The following is a 13,332-nucleotide window of genomic DNA, read 5'->3' as shown; positions in this document are numbered from 1 at the left end:
TGCATTTGTGCAAACAAGTGTCAGAGGTTTCCGAGGGAGTAGTCAAAAAGAGCATGATACAACGAGTCACAACGCTCATGGAGAACCTGATGAGGCAATGAACGTTGTATTGATAGAGTAAATGTTATGGACGGATGAGTGAACAAGGGTGGATGGATGGATGAATGAATAGATGGATGGATGGATGGATGAGTGAAAGCATGGATGGCTGGGTGAAAGGAGGTGGATGATTGGATAAAAGGGTGGAAGATAAGTGGATACGTGATAGATTGGATGGATGAATAAAAGGGAGGGAGAAAGGATGAAATGGTGGATTATGGATGAGTGAAAAGAGGGATTGAGTGAAAGGGTGGAAAGAATGAAAGGGTGTATGGAATAAAGGATTGAAAGGGTTGATGGATAGATGAGCGAAAGGATTAATAAATGAGCGAAAGGGTGGATAAAGAGATGGATGAGTGAAAGGATGAATGGATAGGTTTGGAGACGGATGGATAGGTTTGGATAGGAAGGGTGGACGGACGGAATTGTGAAAACTGAATGATGGATGAAAGACTGAGCAGATGACACAATGTAAAGGTTAAAGGGCGGACATCAGCAGGTAAATGGTAGGATGAAAGAATGAATGGATAGATCTATGGAAGAGACAAGAGATATCTTCTGGGGAGTGTCATGATGATTTGCTTCATTTACATTGTGTCATAAGAGCTTTGGTGCGACGTGGGGGTATTTTCAGTTTCTTCCTACTCATGTGCTGAAAAACATATGGTTTTGTGCTAAAAAACTGCAATTAACAGTATGGCATTAAGAAGGTGCATCTATTGCAAATAAAGGAAATGTTAACATATTATAGCATTTCTCTTTCATTGGGTGTAATGAGCTAGCTTGCTTTGTTTATATAAACCCATTTCTCATGTCTTTTGGTGTGTGCCGCTACTAATATAGAAGTCAAGAAGTATCTTCATGTTTTGTCTTTAGCCCTGCCCCTATCCCCGCCCCCTCACTACATCTCTAGTTCATTTTAATGAGTACCTGCACCAAGTTTTCCCCATTTAAAGCACTGCATATATCTACAACTGCCCATGCACCCTTGTCCCATTGTGCAAGTGCTACATACAGCAGGCACGGGAGGACAACTCATTCAGCACCAATATCTAACTTGGTTTATGCATCTGTGTAAACATGTGGTGTAGCTGGTGCAGGTTTTGGAATACTATGGGACAGCACCAGCAACATTGAAATGAGACTCCTTTTCACCATCTACAACACACACACACAAATGCTCTTCCATGTGGCTTTTCTGTGCTTTGCAACATTGACGATCTGCAGCTGGTATGTCATCTACAGAGGGAATATATGGCCCATCTTCCTGGTGACGTAACCTTCAGCATGTGTGATCACCTGGTTGGTCATTGCCTTCAGATGTACACACCACTAAGCTCGGTACATGGGCACCATATTTGAGACTTCCATCTCCATGTACCTAAGGTGTACCCAGTGGCCTGCATCTGCCTCGCCTGCCTTTGCATCTTCCATGCAGCCTTCACAAATTTTCCCACATTGTTGTGTGCTACTGGGTCATACACAGTAAGTAACATCAATCTGGGCTACATTTGCACACTATGTGGCAACTTGTCCACATCTGATGTGGGATTTATCCTGCCTGTCCAGCACAAGACATGCAGGGTGGGACTTTTATTTCAACTTTCTTTGTGAGTGATGTTTCTCCACCGGACATGCATGTTTCCCACCTCTCACCACATTTGCTTGGGGGGGCAAGGGTCTACGCCTTAGAGTGAGATTGATCAACGTATCTAGCTGCAGTGCCCATAATTCACGGTGTTGGTGTGTCTGGTGTGGGGTGATGTTGTTTGACCTGTTGTATGGGTTATTCTGACACGGACATTTCCACATTTCTTTTTTGCATGTGTAATGTTGATGCAAGTGGTATGTTGGATTGGTACTTACCAACTAGGACTGCATTTCCATATGTCCCATCCTGGAAGCGCTGATTTATGACGGACTGTTGGAAGATGTACGAATCATGCACACTCCCTGGGAACTTGGCTATGACATTTGTGAACAGTCGACAGTGGTCCACTATCACATGCACACTCATGGAGTAAGTGTGCTTTCTGTTGCAATATATGTGTGCACTGTCTGCAGGGGGCACAAATTGGACATGTGTGCAGTCTATTGCGCCCAGAACTTGTGGGAATCCTGCTATGGCATGGAATCCTTGCTTGGCTAGGAGCTGTTCCTGTACGGTGTCGGGGAATTAGAGTTGCTGGGGTATCAGGCTGATTATGCTATCCAACACAGTTGGGAGGAATATTGAAAAGGATGCCTGTGAGACTCCTCCAAGTCTGGATGTTGTAGGTTGGAAAGTCCCTGAGGCCAAGAAATGCAGCACAGACAGCAGCTTTGTTTGCAGGGGGATATTAGTTATCCGCTGTGTTGGTGGTGTCAGCCTGTGGGCTATCTGGTTCAGGATGTAGTCAATGGATGTCCGTTTGAGCCTGTAGTGCGCTATGACATCCTCTAGTGTCAGGTCACCAAGGATGAGACATCTGTGCAGGGGCTGCTGTCGTCTTCGGTGCTGCCTTGGTGGCGGTCCAGGAAGTGGTGGTGGCGGCAGTGGTGGTTGTGTCTTTGTGGACCCTGAGCTGAATGATTAGTGCCTCCATGGCATCTGCAAGTCCTCAATTTTGTGTCTGGGCTGGGCTGATCTCCCTTTATAGTCTCCTTTTATCTCCAGTTATTCCATTTTAGAACTGGTTTTAGCAGTTCTTATTTATCTCCAGCTAAGGGGCTTTAGCGCGATTTTCTTTTCTCGCTAAGCAGGTCCAGGCGATCATTGGTAATAGCGCGATAGTGTGTTAGTGACTTTTTTCATGAGATTTAGTGAGGGTACGCCTACTTTGCATATCATTAGCGATATTCATCTCTTTAGATGGTCGCTTTTGCCGGAAAACTTTTGCTAACAGTAGTTAGCGACAGCTTGCTAATAGGGCAATATAATTATCGCCCCTTTAGCGGGAAAAAGTCCAGCTAAAGCAGCGATAGTGCCCTTGCTAATATGCCCCTACGTTTTTCACTAAACCACACTGACTAACGGAGTGCTGATGCACAGGAAAGGGGTGGGTTTTTTCCTTTATAAAAATAATGCTGTTTCATGAGACATGTGTGCTGTAGGATCAGCTCTATGAACTAAATCGCGCTTCATGACAGTACTCCCCTCTCAAAGATCCCCCCTAAAATTCTTGGAATTGCTCTTGCTTTTTGTTGGGTATCGAGTATGGAAAGTTCTTATAAGTCTGGGTGCATTTCTTAGGTGAGCTAAAGGTTCCCAGGTTTGTTCTTCAGGACCATACTCCTTCCAAACAATTAAGTAAAAAAAAGTTTTCCACTCCTTCTTTTGGAATCTAAAATTGACTTTACTCCGAATTCTGGATGTCCTTCAATTTCAATAGGAGGAAGGGGTCGGATTATTTGAGGTTGTGGGTTGTAAGGTTTTTGTAAGGAAACATGGTCGACTGGATGAAACTGATACTGAGGAGGGAGTGTCCTATTTACACAAAACTGGGTTTATCACTTTCTCTATAGGAAAGGGCCCTATAAAACGAGGATTCATTATTTATTTTCTTTTATTCTTAAATTCTTGGTATTCAACCATACCTTATCTCCAAAAGTATAGATGGGTTGGCTGAATCTATGCTTGTCAGCTGTGAGCTTTTGACTTTCTTTTGCTTTAGCCAAATTATATTGAGCCTCTAAATGAATGGAAGTTAACTTAGAGATGTAATCATGTATAGATGGTACTACTTTGGCAGATTTTAAATGACCGGGAATATTTTTAGGATGAAAGAAAACCATAGTTACAGAATAACGGGGACATGTTGATAGAAGAATGTTCCGAATTCTTATATGCAAATTCCTAGGCACTTAAAAAATCTGACCATTCATCATCTAAATTTGTTAACATGCATCGTAGAAATTGTTCTATAGTTTGATTGGTGCGTTCCGTGAAACCATCAGTTTGGGGATGGTAACTTGATGACAATCGTATTTCCATGTTCAATAATGTAATCAAATTTTGCCAGACATGGGATATGAACTGAGAACCCCTATCGGAGATAACAACTGACAGGATTCCATGTAATGGTATTTCGTTGGTGATTAGGACGTGTGCTAATTCCATAGCAGTTGGAAGTTTTTTTAAAGGTATGAAATGAGCCATACGTGAAAATTGGTCAACTACAGTTAGAATAGTTGAAAACCCCTTTTTAGTTGGTGGAAGCTCAACTATAAAGTCTAAAGAGATGGTATGCCATGGTTGAAGTGGTACCAGTAAAGGTCTTAGAAGACCACTTGGAGCCTGGTGTGACAATCTATTTTCAACACAAACGTTACAGGTCTAAACTACATTTTGTGTCTCCTTGAACATGGAATGCCACCAAAACTTTCTTTTAATGAGTTCATAGGTTTTAGTAATTCCAGGATAAGCAGACAAGAGAGTATCATGATGTAGATGCATAACAGACTTTTGGGTTTAAGATGATGGTACCATGAGTTGATCATGTACAAACAGAAGATTAACTCTTTCTTGTATGAATGGGTATGCTTTTTACCATTCTTCTACATTTCTTGACTCAAATTCTTTTTTGATGTCCATAATTACATCACAAAAGGAAAGACTAGTTTGAAAACATGTTGTTGGTAGTACTGGTTTAGTAATTACGTTGTGCTCAGATTCATTTTCTCCAATTCATGATAAGGCATCAGCCTTCTGACTTTCTTTTCCTGGCTGGAAAGTGATTATAAAATTATAATCATTGAAAAACAAAGACCATTGCAATTGTCTGGCAGATATAGCTTTGACAGATCTTAAGGCTTGTAAGTTTATATGGTCTGTATATATGTTAACCGGATGACGTGCCCCCAACAAGTAATGGCACCATTCCTCAAAAACTGCTTTATTAGCTAACAATTCCGTGTCCGCAATTGCATAATTTTGTTCGGTTGCAGACAATTTTTTGGAATAGTAAGCAATAAGGTGCATTTTTCCGGAGTCTTTATTACGTTGTGATAGTATACCACCTAGGGCGAACTGAGAAGCATCTGCTTCCACTATGAAAGGTTGCGTAGGGTCAGACTGACTTAAAATGGATGCTGTGGTGAATTTTGTTTTTAATTCTTGAAAAGCTTTTTTGGCTGACTCCGTCCAGTCAAATGTTACTCCTTTTCGAAGGAGTTTAGTGATAGGAGTCATAGTCTGGGAAAAGTTCTGAATAAATTCACAGTAAAAATCTGCAAAGCCTAAGAAACTTTGCACCTGTTTCACTAAAGCTGAAGCACTGGGAGGTCTTTCTGCTCACCGTAATATAGGTGATGAGGGGTTGTCTATCCTCAGCAGGCCATGATGGTCTATCCACAGTGAGCTGCTTCCCGTCGCTGATGCCAGCTCCTCCAGGCCCTTGCCTCCAGCACCACTCCTCCTGCCACATGTCCTCCCTGGCAGGGGGTTGTGCTCCTATGGGTCACAGATGTCCGTATGCCTACTGTGTGGCATGAATCTCATCCAAAGTCCGGCTGTACCCCAGTAATGTACGCATCCCAGAGCTGATTTTAGGCCCATGGGTTTCCGTTCTCTGCCATCTCGCACTGGACTCTGCACGACCGCCTATGCCCATGTGGCCCATCCCACCACCTCCTGAGCCCTTGCCGGCGGGGAGCGGTGCCGCCGTCTTCGGTGCAGATCCCCTGCATGGATGTACTCCGGTGGGGGGTTGGGCTGATTCAGCCCTGGTGGCTCCTAACATGGCCCCACTCAGTATGCAGCTCCCGGAGGCGTTGGCCTCGCTTTCTGTCGGCAGGATGATGTGCCGGCTCATGCTCATGCCGGGGCTCCAGCTACGTTGTTTAAAGCGTGCGGGGGCCTTTGCATTATTGTCAGCTCCTGGCGAAACTCCATCTGAGGCCCAGGGCAGCCTTCATTTCTGAGGCAGTGGGGCAGCTTCCAGTGGTAGGATGACGCCCACCCCTCGCCACCATCGCCAGCAGTTCTCCAGATACCTTGGTTACCTCCAATCTCGGCGTTCAGCCCCCAGGAGACAGGGAGCACGCTCCCGGTATGTGGAGCGGTGCATCTGTCTTGGCGAACTCTTTGGCTTAGGGCCACTGCAGGGCATCAGTGGCGATGAATGCGTCTGTAGGGCAAAACCTCACCCAAGTGTGCATGGGAGTCTACACACTGTGTCTGGCTCAAGGCAAGTCCCTCTCCCTGCTGCAGGGCAGCCGTCATCACGGAGGTGGTGCAACAGATCCCACAGATCTGCCCCGTTTTACCACCGTTACTGGTTCCTCTGGCTGCCTCAGGTCATTTCAAAGCAGGCTCCGGTCCCTTTTATCAGTTGCTGGGTGGTTTGTAGAGCCCCCCCCCCCGGGCTGAAGGCAGGTGATTTAATCACCCCTCTGGGTTTGTTAGCTGCTCGGTGGTCCACGGGGAGACAAAGAGCAAGCATAGCAAGTCTTACTCCATTGCCTCCCTGGCCCTGCCCTCCTTCTCATAATTCTTAGGGCTGGGGTACCTTGGAAATCACAGAGTGTTTTCAAAGAACCCTCACTTAGTTGGTGACATGCCTCATCATTGTGTTCCCATGGTGTCACTCTTGGTTCAAGTGAGATGCGTCCAGTCCTTGTCCTCAGCAGGCAGCATGGGCAGAGATCAACAGACAGCATGGCAGCTTAGCAAAGGAAAGAAGCAGGCCCTCAGAACAGTCAATCAAGGTAAAGTTGCAATTCTTGCAGCACAACAGTCTTTACTCAAGCAGAGTTCTTTCCAGGTCCAGTGGTCAACTGATTTAGTAGGATCGGAGCCCCAGTACTTTTACCCAAGTATACCTTTGAAGTAACAGTGACTTCAAAGCAGCTCATTGAAGTTCACACATCCGCTTTCATCGCAGCCCTGTCTGCCAGACTTTGTGTAGGGGGTAATCAGCCCTTTGTATGGGGATAAGACACAGCTTATTAAGATTTAAGTGTGAGCTCCCTTACCCCCTTCCTGTCCATGAAGACTATCGGAATACAGATGAGTTCAAATAAGCCCTCTGTCACACCCACCCATCCTGTGTTTGTGGCTGTCTAGAGGGAATACACATAGTCTAGCTGTCAACCAGGCCCAGGGTATATTGGAGACAGGCTGCAGGTACACAGAGCAAAGTTAAGAGCAGAGAAATGTTAACTTTCTAAAAGTGGCATTTTTAAAATAGTAATGTCAAACCCAACTTTACCACTAAAAAGGATTTATCATTCCATTCCAAAGATACCAACACATATTTAGCTACTTCTTTATAATCAGGAAAAACAGCTTTATAGTGTTCTAAGGAATTCCCAATGCCAGCCTATGAGAGGAGTAGGCCTCACAGTATTGAAAAACAAATGTTGCTGTTTGTCACTAAAAGGACATCTAAAACCTAAAAGTACATGTGCTACCTTTTAGTTACACAGCACCCTGCCCATAGGGCTACCTAGGGCCTACCTTAGGGGCTACCTATGTGTACCCCCCGCCTCCCTCCCAGACTTTGCAAACTCCCTCTTCCTGTCGCCGGAGCCCTGAGAGCCGCGGGGAGGAAAGCGTCAGACACCCCCGCCCTACACCTCTGCCCCCTCACACTGAAATCAGAGTGCCGGAAACTCAGCCGGTGGGGGTCTGCTGCACAGAACCCCTCAGAGAGGCTCCTCGTTCACTCCCGCCCCAGTGTTAAACTACATCCACCCACCCACAGCGACCTACCCATCATGGGCGATGGTGAGAAACTCAACATCGACTCCATCATCAGCCGGCTGCTGGAAGTACAAGGTTCCAGGCCAGGAAAGAACATCCAGCTGTCCGAGAACAAAATCCGAGGCCTGTGCTTGAAGTCCAGAGAGATCTTCCAGAGCCAACCCATTTTGCTGGAACTGGAGGCGCCAGTCAAGATCCGTGGTGACATTCATGGTCAGTACTACGACCTCCTCCGTCTGTTTGAGTATGGTGGCTTCCCACCAGAGAGCAACTACCTCTTCCTGGGCGACTACGTGGACCGTGGGAAGCAGTCGCTCGAGACAATCTGCCTTCTTCTGGCCTACAAGATAAAGTACCCTGAGAACTTCTTCCTGCTGCTTGGAAACCATGAGTGTGCCAGCATCAACCGCATTTACGGCTTCTATGATGAATGTAAAAGGCGGTATAAGATCAAGCTGTGGAAAACATTTACGGACAGCTTCAACTGCCTCCCAATTGCTGCTATTGTAGACGAGAAGATCTTCTGCTGCCACAGAGGTTTATCTCCAGATCTGCAGTCCATGGAGCAGATCCGAAGGATTATGCGTTCCACAGATGTGCCAGAACAGGGACTCCTCTGTGACTTGCTGTGGCCAGATCCCGACAAGTACGTGCAGGGATGGAGCGAGAATGACCGAGGCGTTTCCTTCACCTTTGGCTCCGAAGTTGTGGCTAAATTCCTGCACAAGTACGATTTGGATCTCATCTGCAGAGTTCACCAGGTGGTGGAAGACGGCTACGAGTTCTTTGCTAAACGGCAACTGGTGACACTCTTCTCTGCGCCAAACTACTGCAGGGAGTTTGATAGTGCTGGGGCCATGATGAGTGTCGATGAGACCCTCATGTGCTCTTTTCAGATTCTGAAACCTGCTGACAAGAACAAAGGAAAGTATAAGCATTTCAGTGGCCTGAACCCTGGGGGCCGCCCCATCACCCCACCCCGCAACTCCAAGCCGAAGAAATGAGAAGAGTAGCACCAGCCAAGAAGCAAGCACAGAGGGCAGCTAGGACTGTCCTGCCAAACAACCTCTTTCAGAGCCATCTTTCTAGAATACTGTAAAATTCACTCTAGCACAGCTTGCACATCCCCTTTCCTTTATAACTTTTGAGGTAGAAGGGTCACCCCCACCAATATGAAGATTTAATACCTTTGCCCCCTTTTTTTCTAGCTTTCTCCCAACAGCGAGTCAAAAGTGAACATCTGTAGATCCACCTTTTCAATCTGACCAGGGAACCTGCCATTCCAAGCCATCTAGAGTAGCTGTGGAGGCAACTAAATGATGCAGTGACCCAGACAGAGCAAAGCCTGCCTTTGCACCCTGAACACTCATGTACATCATTTCTCTCCACCCAGCTATATTGTGCCTGTTTAACCTATCTCTTCCCACAGATGGACTTCATTTGCGCTTGTGATGTGGGACTCCGTGCCATAGTAAAGGCCTTTTATCTGCCAAAAAAAAAAAAAATGGGCTGCCTATGTGTAATATAAGGGGAGCTTAAGCTTTCTAAATGGTTTTATATGTCAGTTCGAAGTGACAGTAAACTGCAGACACAAGTACTGCAGTGCCTGAGACAGGTTTGAAAGACTTCTTCTGTGGGTAGTCCAATCAGTGCTGCAGCCCACTAGTAGTAATTCACTTACAGGCCCTGGGGATATGTTATATCACCTTACAAGGGACTTACACGTAAATTAAAAATGCCAAAAAGGTGTGAACCAATTATGCCATCTTTAGAGAAGAGATATCAAATTAAGGGGAGCGATTCAGTTTAGGTAAACAGGGACCAGAATCTTATTCAAAATAGTCTAGCAAAGAGTATGCCCCTGTCACCATAAATTATATACTAATGTTTTTGTAGCAGAAGTCCCATTTATTAACTCTACTTATCTCTTATTTTTTGTTTGTTTATATACAGTTTTGGTTAGATATGTTTACAATCCATACACATGAATTTGTTTACATTCAGTGTCTTAATGTTTTGCACATGAATATATACACCATATAATATTTACAATTGGCAACGTGAGTACAAATCTATACAAATAATTGAATATTCAAATTAGCAACAAAAACCATATTTCACCAAATATTCACCCAATGTCATTTCCTTTAGTTAAAGTCCTACTTGAATGCCAATACTTTCTGATTTCTCGATTGGCACGATCTAAATTGTGGTCCTATTAGAGTTAAGAGTCTCTTCCTTGTGGGGATCAGTGTGGGGTGGGGTTATCCGTCTCCACCTGTTTATTACAACAGCATCCTTCCAATTTTTGCTCTAGTTCTTAAATAATACCAACGCGTTTCGACCTCTGTGATAGTGGACCCCTTGAATTGTGTGAGGTCTTCCTCAGGGCACAATCGATAAATCGTAGAACAGATTTCTATTTCTGTGGGGAAGATGATATGGGGATTAATGTTTTGACCTTATTTGTGAATCTATTTACCTGTGCCAATAAAAACATAATTTACATGACCTATTACGTACCACTTGTCATCTGGGGGAAAATATTACGAATTCTTGTATTGTCTTTACACATGGGTGTGGCTCCTATTCTGTCGAGAGATGAAAGAAACTTAAGTCTGTGGCATAGTTTCACTTGGTGTTCTTTTATTGCCACATGTAAAGTTAACCTACCGGGTTGGGGGGAAGAAGAAGAAGAATTTCCTTGTGCTCCTTTTTGTTTCGCACTTCTTGTGTCTATGTGGGTTCAGGTATCTAAAACACAGAGAGGCATTCATTGGTGTCTTGTCCCATATCTCATAGATTGGCACACATTTTCATGCAGGCTAAACTTCTGTTCATGTCCCTTACCACCTTTTCAGTGATCTCATTGCTATCGGTTAGTAATGCTTTGGCACGTAGAGCAGTCATATTGGGTGGTTTTAGTTGGGTTAATGATGGTTTTGGGGTTCTACCTTGCATGTTACCGACGGACGAATCATTATGAATCTGAGTAAGGGCATCATATTTTGATGTTACGGAGCAGATGTTACCTTTCTTTGGCGGTCTCCCGGCTCTCATTTTTGCTCCCGAGTGCTCTCCGTCCTGAAAATCGTCTTATTTTCCTCTTCCATCTGCCAGTCTGCGTCTTACATCATCCCAATGCGCTGTATTTCCCGTATGGCCGCGTCCCTTCGTATGTTGGTGATTTTGCGCATGCGTGTGGAGTTGTACTACCCTAGTAGTTTTTTTTTTTGTCTGGTATCGGAGATATCCGAGTGAATCATCGAGAATATTTATCAGCTAATGCAGATGTGCCGGACAAGGCTTTTGTTTTGTTGTCGTTTGTATAATGCCAGTTAAATTCTATTGCCGCATTTTTTCATGGTCTCTCCCTTCTACTTTCGTGTTGATGCCGCGCCTGTGCATCTTCAAGGACTCCACAGTAGTTTTGTGGGTGATGGTCCTTCCGTTTTGATTCCGCGCCTGCGCATCTTCAAGGACTCCACAGTAGTTTTGTAGTTGATGGTCCTTCCAGGGAATGTGGTCGATTATACCAGGTTTTAATTTGTCGTGTGTTTTAGCCCCATGTGATGTAAGATATTGTCGTGACTTTTATATAGTCCGGGCACTTTTATATCTTCCACCTGTTATGAGTAATTGAGTGATCTTTGTGTATATTACCATATTCAGTGTTACCGCGCTCGTGGATGCCACTATGTATGTTGACAAGTATTGTGTGACAGATTTCTGTCTCATGAGTTACACTCCATTTAACTGCTTTTTAGAACGTCCTCCATTCTCACCCACAGTGTGTAATTTCTGACATCTCATTTAGCCTGTTATTGGCTGTATCCAGGAATAGTATGAACTTCGCTTCAATTCTTGATAGGATGGTATCAATGTTGGTTCCCGTTATTTTCCTCAGGATTGTCCATTTCATTTCATCTGGATTGTGGCCCATTTCCATACAGTGGGCAACTAGTGGGGCATTTGTTGTTCTGCACTTTATTCTGGAGAATGTTGTATGATCCTTTTCTTTATTTGTTGGCTTGTCTTGCCAATGTAGGCCTTTTTGCACGGACATACAATGCTATATACTACATTGTGTGTGTTGCAGTTTGTGAACTCATCATGTTTTATGTACCTGCTTCCATACATGAATATTTTACCTTCCATTGTGCTCCCACATGAAGTGCAGGAGTGTAGCTATGCAAATGGACAAATTGGCTGGGTACGGAACTTCCCTTTGATACGGTGCTGGCCTTTATTAGCTTGAGCCACTGATCTACCAATGCAGTCCTGCAACATCCTTTTTTTTATATTACTCTGAACAAACTCAATATGTGGGATATAGGCTTGAATTATAAGTGTGGATCCAACACTGCAGATAGTGTACTCATGTTTGCCACTTACACTAGCTTTACTGTGTACTGAAAATAGGTGTTTTTAATTGTTATGACTAGTAGTAAAAAAACTATTTGTATCAGACTGCATTAGTGATGATGAAATTCAACCACCAGGTTTATGATTGCTTTGTAATTTTTGCAATTATAGTGACACGTCTAGCAAATGCTCGAATATAGCAAAACTCTAAACCGCCAGAGATTACGGTTGGTCAGAGAAAATGTTGGCCATTTATAATTCTGAACATTGTCAGACGGAGCTGAGTGTTTCAGAACGTACACCTCTCTTTTGACTGAGGATTTAATCTGTTTTTTCAAGAGGTCATCCCTTTTCTTGGTGGACACTGTCCTTTTCGCTTCATTTAGTGTGGAATCGGGGTAACCCCTAGTCTTATATTGTTTTATTTGTTCCTCAATCTCATGTTTGCATGCTGTGTCATCTGAGGTGATTCTCTTAATCCTCATTAGTTGCGAAACTGGTAGATGTTGTTTCAAAGTTAAAGGATGGGCACTTGAAAAGTGCAGGGCACTGTTCACATCAGTAGGTTTGCGATAAACTCTGGTTTCGAGACCTTTGTGTGTTTTAAGAATTTCAATGTCCAAAAAGTGAATCTTGTTTGTGTCAATCTCTGATGTGAATTGAATTATGTTGTTGTGTGTGTTCAATTCGACCAAACATCTCTCCAATTGTTGTCTGGATCCCTTCCAAATAAAGGATATCATCAATGTATCGCATAAATGAAATCGTATGTTCTTGCCATTCCGAATGATTCAGTATGTGCTGATACTCAAAGTATGCCATGTATGTATTTGCATAGGCAGGTGCCCCCGGAAAACCCATTGAGGTATCTGTTCTCTGTACATAGAAATTGTCCTGCTACTTGAAATAACTATGATAGAGGGCAAAATGTAAAAGTTCAAGTAAAAATACGCTTTTATCACTTGAAAGATTTGAATCTAATAATCTCCATTTTGTTGCCTCTAGTCGAAGTAGGAAGAGATCGGAACTGATAGAAAATGAACCTGATTTTCAAAATATCTTCATGCAACCACCACTGTTTGCGCATACTCGCGCTCAAAACTTACGAGAACTCTTGAAAAAGCCCAGAACACAACAATGCACTAAGACATTTAAGGGCATGAGGGCATGAGAAAGTGCCATTT

The 13,332-nt window shown here is 43.9% G+C and overlaps 1 pseudogene; it reads left to right on the top strand.

Annotated features, from left to right (window-relative positions):
• The first annotated feature begins 7,787 nt into the window (after positions 1–7,787).
• Positions 7,788–9,065, top strand: LOC147672882 (serine/threonine-protein phosphatase PP1-alpha catalytic subunit pseudogene; annotated as a pseudogene).
• The last annotated feature ends 4,267 nt before the right edge of the window (positions 9,066–13,332 follow it).

This window comes from Lissotriton vulgaris, unplaced genomic scaffold (genome assembly GCF_964263255.1).
Source record: "Lissotriton vulgaris unplaced genomic scaffold, aLisVul1.2 SCAFFOLD_14746, whole genome shotgun sequence".
NCBI classification, from domain to species: domain Eukaryota; kingdom Metazoa; phylum Chordata; class Amphibia; order Caudata; family Salamandridae; genus Lissotriton; species Lissotriton vulgaris.
This window is presented reverse-complemented; position numbering and strand designations above follow the sequence as displayed.